Here is a 12,508-nt window from a genome sequence, read left to right on the forward strand (position 1 = left end):
CAATTTTGCAGGTGTGGTTGCGGGGTGGGTCTGGAAGGTTCACGAGTCTTGTTCCTTGGTCCTTGTTCAGCATCTTGTTGCAATGTTAAGGTAGGAGCGCCGGGGTGAGAAGGGGCAAAGAGAGCTGGGCTGATGCAGGGTGGTTGTTCAGATACTACAATCACCCTACGTTGTTGGGGGTGGGGCAGAGGGAAAAGAAGAGAAATCTAAGCTGGAGAGATGGCAGGCCAGGGAGGAGGAAGAGCTTGGGTAGGGAAGAAGTTCAGTAGAAATGATAGGGAGCTTGGCATGGCCATGAGGCTAAAGGAAAAGTGTGATGGGCACATGGTGATGAAGGGGTGGCCACAGACAGCAGAGGCCGTGACAAGGCAAGAGTCTGCTGTGTGAGAACAGATCTGGATGGTAAGGATGGAGGTGCAGAGCGTGCGCCATCCAGGAGGAAAATGTACAGTCTGCACTGAGGTAAGGTTTGGGGAAATGGTGGTAGTGGCCAGGTTTAAACTAAGGTTTAAAGGTAGAATCAGTAGGTATGGCTGAAAAATGGAAGCAGGGGAGGAAGGAGAGTGAAGGCTCGGGGGTCACTCCTAAGTGTGAGTGTGAAAACGGAGTGACTCCTGAGTGTGAGTGTGAGGACACAGTGACTCCAGAGTGTCAGCGTGAGGACACAGTGACTCCCGAGTGTGAGTGTGAGGACACAGTGACTCCTAAGTGTGAGCGTGAGGACAGAGTGACTCCTAAGTGTGAGTGTGAGGACAGAGTGACTCCTAAGTGTGAGTGTGAGGACAGAGTGACTCCTAAGTGTGAGTGTGAGGACACAGTGACTCCCGAGTGTGAGTGTGAGGACACAGTGACTCCTAAGTGTGAGCATGAGGACACAGTGACTCCCGAGTGCCAGCGTGAGGACACAGTGACTCCCAAGTGTCAGCGTGAGAACACAGTGACTTCCGAGTGTTGAGCATGAGGACACAGTGACTCCCTAGTGTCAGCGTGAGGACACAGTGACTCTCTCTTTGCGTGTTTCCCAGCAGAACAGCATCTCAGTGATGCAAGGCCTCCACAGTATGGTTCAACACTTCCCTCTCTCCAGCTCTGCTTTACCTCCTGAATTCTAGATCCCTCATTTTATAGTCCTGGAATGCACTGAACCCATTCCTTCTTCTTCCTCAGTTCTGAAGCAGGAGGATTGGATTTTTTAAGGGCATCCTGTCTCCCTTTCTATTGGAGCCCATCCTCAAATAAGTTCCCAAGGACTGAGGGATATCATCGCCAGGAGAGTCATCAGCTCTCTTTCTTTTCTGTCCAAACCATTTCCATTAGTGACATCACCGGCACTAACTGCCCGTATCGCTGTGAACCAATGTTGCTTCTCACCCAAGCCTGCCATCTGTTCAACAAGCAGTCTGTGTCCAGTGCCATTCAGCCTAGCCTCATGCCTCTACTCAAGCCAGAGAGGGCCTCTGTGGTTTGCTTACACCTTCCTCCTCAGAGAGGGCCTGCGAGTCTTGGATCCTCTCTGTGTCCTGAGCTCTGGGAAGCACCATGACAATGTCAATGTCATCACATTGCCACCTAGTTCCCCAGTGGTTTGTTTCAGCCCCATGTGGAAGTATCTGTAGAAAGTGTGTGTGTGTGTGTGTGTGTGTGTGTGTGTGTGTGTGTGAAAGTCGTGTTCCTTGGAGCACATCCACCTTCTTTTCTTATATTTTTGGTTGTGAGCCCAGCCTTTAATGGCTGAGCCATCTCTCCAGCCCCCACCTTCTTTTCTTCATATGGAGTCTCTCACTGGGACTGTGATCTCTGAATTACACCAGTCTGACTGCCCAGGAAGTCCCAGGTATCCCCCTGCCTCTCATTCCACAGTACTGAGATTATAAGCATTCGCCCTGTCACCAATCCACGGGTACTGAGGATCAGACTCAGAGCTCCAAGCTTGTGTGCCAAGTACTTTAGTGACTGAACCATCTCCCTATCTCCTCAGCCTACATATATTGTTTTGAAAGTTCTTCAACCCAAAATGTGACACCATCGTACCACAGAGGTGGTTACAAAGATGTAAAGCGTCACCTCATTTAGTCAGATGAAAAGCAGGAACATTGTGCTGCTCAGGTATCGCTCTACAAGGTCTGGACTAGCTGACATTTCTACAATGGGATAATAAAGACTCTCTATTCATCGTGAGACTCATGAACGGCTTTGAGTTGCTCATGGTTTTGAAGAAACTAATAATAGACCAAACAGTTTTGTTACATTCCTTTCTACATCCGGTCAGCTTCTCCCTGTGCCTTCCTTGAGTGAACACAGGAGGCTGTTGGATAGACTGGCTCTCTCATGCCATTACTGTTAACTGTTTTAGAATACTAAATGTGACATTCATGGCCTAGTGGCACTAATGCACCTTTCAAAAGTGCCCAGTTTTTTTCCTTGGAAGTAATTTCAGCAGTGATAGGCTACCACTGGGTAATTTCTGATAAGCAATTAGCACATATCAAATCAAGACATATTATCCAAGGCTTTGTGCTGCCACTGCAGATATAGCAGGGGTTAGCCATTAAAAACATCAGCGAAAACTTCTGCTATTATTATGGGAGCAGTGGGCAATATTCAAATGGAGACAACTGAACCATTTAAACAAATGTGTTTTTAATCATAAAATGTCACTCCTCTTCAGACCCGTGTTTCCTATTAATGTGCTGGAGACAATGTTAATAAGATTGGGGCGGCCTTCGAAGAGCAGCTGAAGTCTCGTTATGAAGGGCAGCGATGGAGAACACAGCAGTGCAGGACTGTGTAGCATCACTGATGGGATAAGACTTGACAGGACATAAGCCAACTGTCCAAGCAACAAAGACACAAGCTGAGATGACAATGCAAAATGGCTCCTACTCCCCCCCCCAACCCCCTCTCCCTTCCATACTCCGAGGGAAAAAAGATCAAGCTCAGAAATGTTGTAGTTGCGGGTGTATTGGTGGTGGTGGGGAGTGGGTGTTCCGAGTTGCTATTTCACAGTCTAGCTCATTCGTGAAGTATGGATGGATCTGAAATATCATTGTGTCTACCCATCGTGACACCCTAAAGAGAAAATACCACATCCAGTGGGCACTAAGGTTTCCATGGGCATGGTGTGTTCCCATCACCACCATTAGCTGGGTGACAGTTGACAGCCAGGCATCCAGTCCCTACTTGACTAGCCGGCTGCTACAAACTGGCCCTTAGTTACTCTTCTGTGAAATGAGTAGAGAAAGAGATAGTGAATTGGATGTGCAAATAAATAGTAGAAACTGAAGCTGAAAAGGGGTGTGGAGCCAGCCTGGAAAGTCAGCCTTCAAAAGAACCTGGGGCCACTGCTGGAAATTCTAGGAAACGAAAATTACAGGAGTCTCTTGATTGGTCCCAAGGGAATGCTTCGGATTAGCTGGCGAGGGAGGTAGAGTACAGATCACCATATTCCCAGAACACACCCTAGTTTCCCTGGGGCTCCAGGGAACAAACACATCTGCCAGACAGAGAGGAAGAGAGAGAGAGAGAGAGAGAGAGAGAGAGAGAGAGAGAGAGAGAGAGAGAGAGAGAAGAGAGAGAGAGAGAGAGAGAGAGAGAGAGAGAGAGAGNAGAGAGAGAGAGAGAGAGAGAGAGAGAGAGAGAGAGAGAGAGAGAGAGAGAGAAGAGAGAGAGAGAGAGAGAGAGAGAGAGAGAGAGAGAGAGAGAATATGAATATATCCCTGAAGGGAAACAGAGGTTGGGGCTGCTAAGAAAGGGGCAGCCTTTGCACACATCTCTGTGACAGGAGTGGAGCAGAGACACTCAGAGGAAAGCAAAGGCCATACAGTCCCCCGGGAGATGGATCAGGATTATTGACAACTTCCAAATCTCTGTTTCCAATTGAGCCCAGTGGTTTCTTTACAATAGTTTCAACACCAATGTCTTGAGTAAGCCGCTTCCTCTTGCAGCAGAAATATGATCTAATTAAACACCAAAGACCCAAGGCAGAAATAACTCCATCATTCTTTAACCTCCAGTGAGCTAACAAGTTGATGGAGTTTCCTGTTTTGTGCCCCCACCTTCTGTCCTGCCCTCTGGCCAGTCCTGGTCACTGACAAGCAAACACTGCTCTAGGAATGGTGTGTGCTAGGCTGCTCACCTCTGGTCTGCATCAGATTTATGAATGGGTCGCGAACTAAGAAAAGTCGATTTAATTAAACAGCTTCAATGCTCCAGAGGCTTGGCTGTTGCTGTTGCTCTTGTCATCTCATTGGCTCACTTATGAATGACTTCCCGTGATGAAGTTTTAATGACAATTTTATCAATGAAGGAACCAAAGCTCGCAGAAGTGAAATGACATTTTCTGGAGCCTGCAGAGATTGGAACCTGGGTTTTTATGAAGCCATGGCGGCTGGGAGCTAATCTAGGCTACGCCCAATTTAAGAGAGAAAGAATCTGAGTTAGCGCCTGCCGTGGTGGCGCATGCCTTTAATCCCAGCACTCGGGAGGCAGAGGTAGGTGGATATCTGTGAGTTCGAAGCCAGCCTGGTCTACAGAGTGAGTAACAGAACAGCCAAGGCTACACATAGAAACCCTGGGCTTTCAGAGAGAGAAAGAGAGAGAGAGAGAGAGAGAGAGAGAGAGAGAGAGAGAGAGAGAGAGTCCTAGTCTTTCTGATTCCAAATTTATTGCAAAACTATAGTAATACAAACAGTATTGTGCTGGCAAAAATATAGAAATGTCTAAATGAGGACTGCCTGGGAATTAGCGCTCATAAATGTGTCAAATGGTGTTTGACCAGTGTCAAATAATGGAGCCATTTAACATGGGCAGAAAGGTCTTCCAACAAATGTCATGAGAAAACAAATATGGGAAGAATGAGGTAGGACCTTTACCTTACACTGTGTGCACAAGAAATAACTGAAAATCACACCAAAACCTAAATATAAGAGCTAAAACTAACACAAAGGGAAAACTCCTTGATGTGGAATTGGCAGTGATTTATTGGGTACGCCATCAAAAGTACAGTAAAAATAGATCATTGAAATGAATGGATAAGGTTAGAGCTAAATTTTAAACTTCCATTTAAGGATGCAGACCACACAGTGAAAAAGAAAGCTGCCGGGCGGCAGAAATGTTTGCAAGTTGTAAACACAAGAGAAGGACATCCAGAGCACAAAGAACTTCCGCAGTTCAGGAATGTGGAAGCCTGATCAGCAAATGGGAAGGGGCTTGGACGGATAGTCACCCAAAGAAAATACAGACACGGCCGGCAGGTTCATAAAGGTTGCTCACTATCACGAAGCATCAGAGAAATGCAAATCAAAGCCACAATGAAACACAACCTGCTCTGGTTTCATTTCTGCTGCTGCAATACACTACCCAGACAAGACGCAAATCAGGAGACCAAGGGTTGACTTTAGCTTACAAGTCTAGATTATAGACCACCGTTAGAGGGGACCTGCAGAACCAGAGCTGAGGACTGTTGTCTGTGTGACACCCACAGTCAAGAGCAGAGAGAAATGCCTGCCTGCCTGCCTGCCTGCCTGCCTGCTTGTCTGCCTGCTTGCTTGCTTGTGCCACATCAATTTCTCTAGCCTTACACAATTCAGGATGCCCTATGGAATGGTGCCACCCACAGTGGGCTGGATCTTCCCACATCAATTAAGTAAGACACCTCCTCCAAGGTTTGTTCACAGTCGGACTCGAATTTGACTGTCCCTCATTGAGACTTTTTCACAGGTTGTCCAGGGTCGTGCCAATTTGCAATTAAAGCTAAGCATCACACTACCTTGTAACCATAGAATGGCTGTTATCATATCACACACACACACACACACACACACACGGCATATTCCTCTGGAAAGGCACAGTGGGATGGGACTGTAGGCTGTAGACTAAAGGAAATAACAATTAATTGCAACCCATGATTTGACTTTGAACTTTGAACCCAAGGCTTCGTGAATGCACTCTATCAACTAAACGACATCCCGGCCCCTGATTTTGACCTTATTCCAATACGGGATGGTTGGGACGGTTGGTGAAAATCCTAGAGCATCTGAGTTGGACGGCAGGGGCAATGCCAGCTTCTTGATTTATCAGGGGGCCGTGCGGTGTTGCTGCTTGAGAACCTGTCCACTGGTGCGTGCAGGGCTCAGTGGAGCATCATGTTGGCTCCATTTAGCAAAGGACGGAAACAATGAGGAGAAAACAAGGCACACACATGAAAACACCACAGGGGAACCCATTGATTTTATATGCTGGTCTGAAAGCTTCATTAAAATGAAATAAAATATTCAGAAAAACAATGGCAATAGGCATATGTATTCAAAAGAGAAGACGTTTTGAAGACAAGACTCAGAGCATATGCCATTCTTGCAGAGGATCCCAGTTGGTTCACAGCACCCACATCTGGTGGTTCACGATCACCTGCAAGTCCAGCTCTAGGGGATCTAACTCCCTTTCTGGCTTCCAAAGGCACTGCACTGATGCGCACATTCCATCCCCCATACATAATTAGAAGTAAAAAAAAATAAATATTAAATAGATAGAAAATGTGTTAAAATGTTAGCAATTAGAATATCTGGCTTAAGGACATATGATAGCTGTATCTATCACTCTTGCAGCTTTTCTGTGCAGCTATTCACATTATTTCAAGCTTTGTGTGTGTGTGTGCATGAATGTATATGAGCATACATGTGTGTTCACCTCTGTGTGAGAATGTGTGTGTATGTATTTGAATGTGTATGAACATGTGAGTATGTGTGTGTGTGTGTGTGTGTGTAAGACAAGGTCTATCTACATAGTCCTGACAATTCTCTGTTATAGACATGAATTTGCAGTCCAAGTAGCAGGTAACAGATAAGGACAGACATAAAGATAAACATCTTATCTGTCACTGAACCTAAAAAAGGAAGGGTTGAAATTAATATGTATATGTATATATACATATACATATACACACATATGTTGTTTACTTAGATTTCCAGAATGAAGTCAGCTTTTCTTCAAATAACCACATGGCGTTTATAAAGAATTAATGCATAAGCATTCTTGGACATCATCTCCTTCTCTAAGGTTAGCAAGTTGGCTATTGAGCTTGGGTTCCTTCTCTGGACCACAGCCCGGAACTAATCCTGAGAGTCATAGCAGATCAACCCATGTTTCACAACACCAGCCTTTCCAGATTCAGAAAATCAAGGATACAGAAAACCTGTCAACAGGAGCCTGCTGTTGACAAGACCTGGGGAAGCTACAGACCTCAAGGTGCTAAAGTGGAGGAGGGGCACTGTGTACCCAACATTCTTCAGCTCCCCCAAGGCCACTAAAAGCCTGTTTCTGGTCAAGCCACAAGACCTGAGTCTCTCCTATATATGAAACTTGAAGTCAAAGATGGCTTTAGGGGTATGGGTGCAGGTGGACCTACTTTGGGGTATGGGAGTGGTTGGACCTACTTTGAGGTGTGGGAAGGGTGGACCTACCTTGAGGTGTGGGAAAGGTGGACCTACCTTGGGAACATCTTAGGAAAATCCATAAACAAGTAAGGCCCAACTCTCATTCTCTGAGTGTGTAGCACACACCTACAATCCAGGCCCTGGAGAGTTAGAGGCAGGAGGATCACTGTCTTGGCCCTGGGCTCCATGGTGACAGCCTGCTTCTGTCTTCTGTCCACGCTGGGCTGAGAGCTACAGGTGGCCACTGCCAGCTGCACTGCCCAGCACGTGGCTGTACGCACTGTTCGGGTTGGATGCCCTTGTGTAATTATATCACATAAACAATTCTTAAAAATAGATTAGAAACTGTAAGTACGGTCTCACTGATTCTTTGGGGAAATTGCCACAGGGCTAATGAACTCAACTGTCTGCGTCCTGTAAGCAGTCCTAAGTCGGGTTAGGAAAACCGTTCAACTTCAAGCGTATTTTTATTAGAGAAAACCATTACGGCCTTCTCCTCATGGACTTGAAAACTGTCAGACACTTTCGTCTGTGGTCAAACCTTTCCACGTCTCTTTAAAGCAACGATGCAATGAACCGTAAAACCAGTCGGTTGGTGGAAGACATCTTTTTTTAGGTGGGCAGCAGGAAGAGATGGACCCTTAACTAACTCATTAGTGAGAAGAATCCAGGGATCACAGCAAGTGGAGGAGGAAAGGGATTCCTAGCTCTCAAGATGGGGCCAAAGGAAAGGGATCTGTTACTGCTGCTGTTATCATTTTGTTTGTCTTAATTTGAACTCAGCTCCTCCTTTCCCTTCTCTCTCTCCCCGTCTCTTACGTGCATCCTCCACCTCTCGGTTTTCCCTGAAACACAGGCGGTTCTCAAGTCCCAGGTTGGATGATGGGGAGGTGGGGGACTCTCCCCCACACTACATGCTATGTTCAATGTCCACCCTCTTCCATCTTTCCTCCTACCCCGGACTACTTCCTGAGAGAGGGTTCTGGACTTGCTCCCTTCATCCTCCTGTCCCTACAATGGCGCCCTGCAGTGCGTCTCCACTTGCTGACATCTCACTGGACCTTCTTCGTCAAGGATGTTCTTCCTGGGTCCCGCATCCTTCTCCTGGCCTTCCTTCACTCTTCAGCTCTACCTTCCTGCTTGCTCTGTCCCCACCCATCTTGTAAACTTCTTGTCCTTTATACCCATGCCCCCATGTTCAACTGTTCCTTAGGATTCCAGATTTGAATTCTTCGTATGCTTTCTTTACTGTTGTGTGTATGTGTGGGGTGTCTATGTGTGAGTTCACACATGCCTTAGTGTGTGTAGATCAGGGGACAGCTGTCAGGAGTCAGTTCTCTCCTACTGTGTTAAGGCTGCTTCTGCCAGGCCAGCTGGTTCTGGAACTTCTACCTGAGCCATCGCCCTGACTCACCCATCTCATTTCAGGAGAGCTGGGATTACAGATGTGCGCCACCACATCTGCCCCTGTTAAAATGTGGGTTCTCTGGATCAAGTCTGCATTATTGGGCTTGCATAGCAATTGCTTTTACACACTGAGTCAACTCACCAGCCACTTTTGATCCTTGTCCTTCTGCCTCTACTCTTGGATTAATTGCCTTTACCCTCCTCCTACATCCTGACTGAGAGTCTTCAGGTTGACCTAGACTAGAAGACTCCTAACCTCTGTCCTCCTGTTTTTCCTTCCTCTCTTTCACCTTCCATATGCAACTGGCCTTTAAACCATAACCCTCTCCCATCCACCAGCCCTGGTTCCTTGCCCTGTTGACTACTTTGGGTTAGGCTCTGGGGTCCCAGCTCTCATCTCAAGCTTCTTCCCATTAGGAACACCTCCTTGGGAAAACAAGAATTTTCATACTGCAGCTGAAGGTGAGTCTTCCAGCAGCTGGTCCATGTCTACCTTTCCAGCCCTGTGTTCTGATGCGGATGTTACTTCTAACCATCTCGACTCAGTACTCCAAATTCTAGCAGGAATAGCCTTCTGATGACTTTGGCAAATGCTCCTCGTCTTTTAAAACCCAGCTCTGTTATCACCACCCCCAACAACGTCGCCAAAGCAAGTCCAGATGCCCCTTCTCCTATGTAGCCTGATACGAGGCTCATCTCTCTACCTTCTACCTGCTTCGTGAAACACTGTACGGTTCAAAGACAGAAGAGGCTACCAGCCAAAATCTCGCAATAGCTGGAGATCAAAATTGTGTCGGATCCTAACGACATCATCAGAAACCACCGTGCTCTCCGATTTGGAGTGAACACATTATTGTCCACAACGCGGGAGAAATGGACCAGTGAGAAATCAGTCTCCTAGGCAGCAACACGTCCGTAAAGACCCTGCCAAGGCTCTCCAAGCCCAGAAATCCGGCAGCATCTCTTGGCGCCACTTTTCCTCTTTCCCTCCGCTCTGACAGCCTACCTCCCTCCACTGCCTGCTGACAAAGCCCACGTCATAGCCTCTGTGGGAATGGATCCACCCAGACAAGGGCTCACCAGAGTCTTCAGAACACAGTCAAGGTTCCTTCCTAGCCAATTCACTGCATCCCCACCTTGCCGGGGACGCACTGGCCTTATATTTATACCAGGTCTACTCTAGTTTAAGAGTTTTCACCCCAGACGTTATCCCTCTTGTCTTGATAGCCACGGTTTTCCCCTGTGAGGGTTTACTGACCTGCAGTAAGTTCCGATTTCCCCGATCTTCTTTTATGACAAAGCTCAACTTAAAGTGTTCCACCCTTCCACCGAGCCAGGCTTTATCTCTACCACCTGCCCTGCTGTTAGAGATACCAAGGGCTCCACATCACAGATCCCCACGCCCCATCAGTAGCATTGGCTCAGCTGATCAAGCCCTGCTCTTCAAAATTGGTTCTTTCACTTGGCTCCCAGCATACTGTGCTCCTTTGTCACGGCTGCTCCTTGGTTTCACTGGCTGGGTCTTCCTCATTGTCTTTACCTTCCCAACCTCTGACCTCTAAATGTTGGATTACTCCAGATCCTAATCCACAAGTCTCCCCCACCCCACTCCAGGATCACTCTCCAAAATTTTAATGCCTGTATCTCATTATAGCTCAACTTTTTCACTTAGCTGGCTGGGAGATGCCCCAAACCGACTGCTTGAGTTTCCCTCCTATACCCACTCCTTCTGTAGTCTTACCGCACTAAATAGAATCTCCACTGACTGAGCCACTCAGTCCCCAGCCCAGAATTTCCTGAATTCTTTTCCTTCACATTCTACAATGGGATCGTCAGTAAATCCTGCCCGATTCCTTTGTGAACATATCTGGATCCCAGCTGCGACCTCCTCCGCCCATCCCAATGCCTCCTACCTGCTCTTTCTGCTTCCGTTCCTGTCTTCCCTCTGCCAAGCAAACAGAGTGACTCTTAGGATCTGAAGCCAGGCCCACAGAAGCTCTTGCATCTTTCCATCTGCTCCAGTATGTCAGGACCCATGCTCTGTCCTCGCCAGGAGGCTGGGCAGGAACGTCCCCAAAGAATGTCTGCTCCAGGGAGAATGAGATCAGAAAGTAAGAGACCAAAGGGCTGGTCAGAGCTCTGAGACTTTGCCTCCTGCGAAAGCCTGCCGGTTCTCCCCAACACACACACACACACACACACACACACACACACACACACACTATCGTGCCTGCTACTCTCCATTCTGTTCTCAGGCCTTGGGGCTTCTTGGATGTTTTATTCCAAGGAAGAGTGCTAAGTTTACCTCACCCAAAGATCTTTGTGTCACTCAGGACAAGTTGTAGGGACCATCCTCTTGTTGCACGCACATCTCATCTTGAAAGTTCCTTCATTTAGGAGACTTATTTGACTCAGTCGTCTAACCTAAGGGTAGCATCAACCCCATCACTCCTGGGATTGCTTAACCCCAGCCACTGTAACACACAGCCTGACTGCACAGAAGGAGTTTGGTTCACCCCCAGACACTGTAACACACAACCTGACTCACAGTGTGGAGTCCAGTTCACCCCAGACACTGTAACACACAGCCTGACTGCACAGATGGAGTTCGGTTCACCCCAAGACACTGTAACACACAACCTAACTCACAGCAGGAGTTGGGCTCTGTCTTTCTCTGTCCCCATTGCATTAGGAACTTGGTTCCACGTAACAGGTGTTTCGACAACTGCTGTACCGACCACGTTCTCACCTCCTCAAATGCCACCATCCCCCCTGTGTCACCCCTGTATTGCTGTGGTTAGGTTGCATAGTTTAGACACACTTCCTAACATCTGGTTTTGAGGGATAATTTCGAGGAGCTGGTCTCAGTGGGAACCCCTCCTCAGCAGAGCTCCCTTAGGTAACTTGGCTCCTCCTAGATTTAGAGTTGATGCTCTTGCCCTGAGCCCCCACTTGTTTCTGTTATGACATTGCCCTGCTGTGTCTCATTCAAGGTACCACATTTAAAATTCTGCCTCCTATTTTCCTTTAAGGAAAACCACTACATTGTCTCCATACCTTCAAGCCCTACCCTACATAGCGCCTTTCTTCCTTCAGGCCTTTGCTTGGTGCACATATTACTTTTTCCTTCTTAACCCTTAGAATAAACCACTCTTAGAAAAAAGTTCGTTTTCAGGGTCAAACACACAGGTAATTGTAAGGGGGGGGAGGGAGAAACGCTGATCTAAAACGCTTGAATGTTCCAGGCATGGGAAATAAATTGACCTCTACTCAGGTTACTGGCAGGAATACACGGGGAGAAAATCTTACATCTGTTTCCCATTGTACATGCCCAAAGGGCACACCCCAGAGATTGGTCCACAAGCATGATGAAGGTGCTGAGGCTGCCTACAGCCTGGCCTCTGTGGCAGTCCTGGGGAAAGTCTATCCAGGACTTGACTTACCGTTACTATTTCATGCCTATTTCGGAGTATGGCTTCTGGAGTTTGATTCAAAGAACTTCCTTCTAACTACTGAAAATAAAAATAGAACAACTAACTCCCTATGAGTCTTCTTCAAGCTCCCCAAACACAAAGATTGTGTCTTCTTCACAGACATAGAAGAAAATATTTTGGAATTGGATAGAACCTTGAAGACAAGACACCCTCTGCAAATGACTTACCTCCAAAACC

This window comes from Alexandromys fortis, unplaced genomic scaffold (assembly GCF_014885135.2).
Source record: "Alexandromys fortis isolate MF-2015 unplaced genomic scaffold, M_Fortis_MF-2015_v1.1 scaffold_2_26212498_36691700, whole genome shotgun sequence".
Classification (NCBI taxonomy): domain Eukaryota; kingdom Metazoa; phylum Chordata; class Mammalia; order Rodentia; family Cricetidae; genus Alexandromys; species Alexandromys fortis.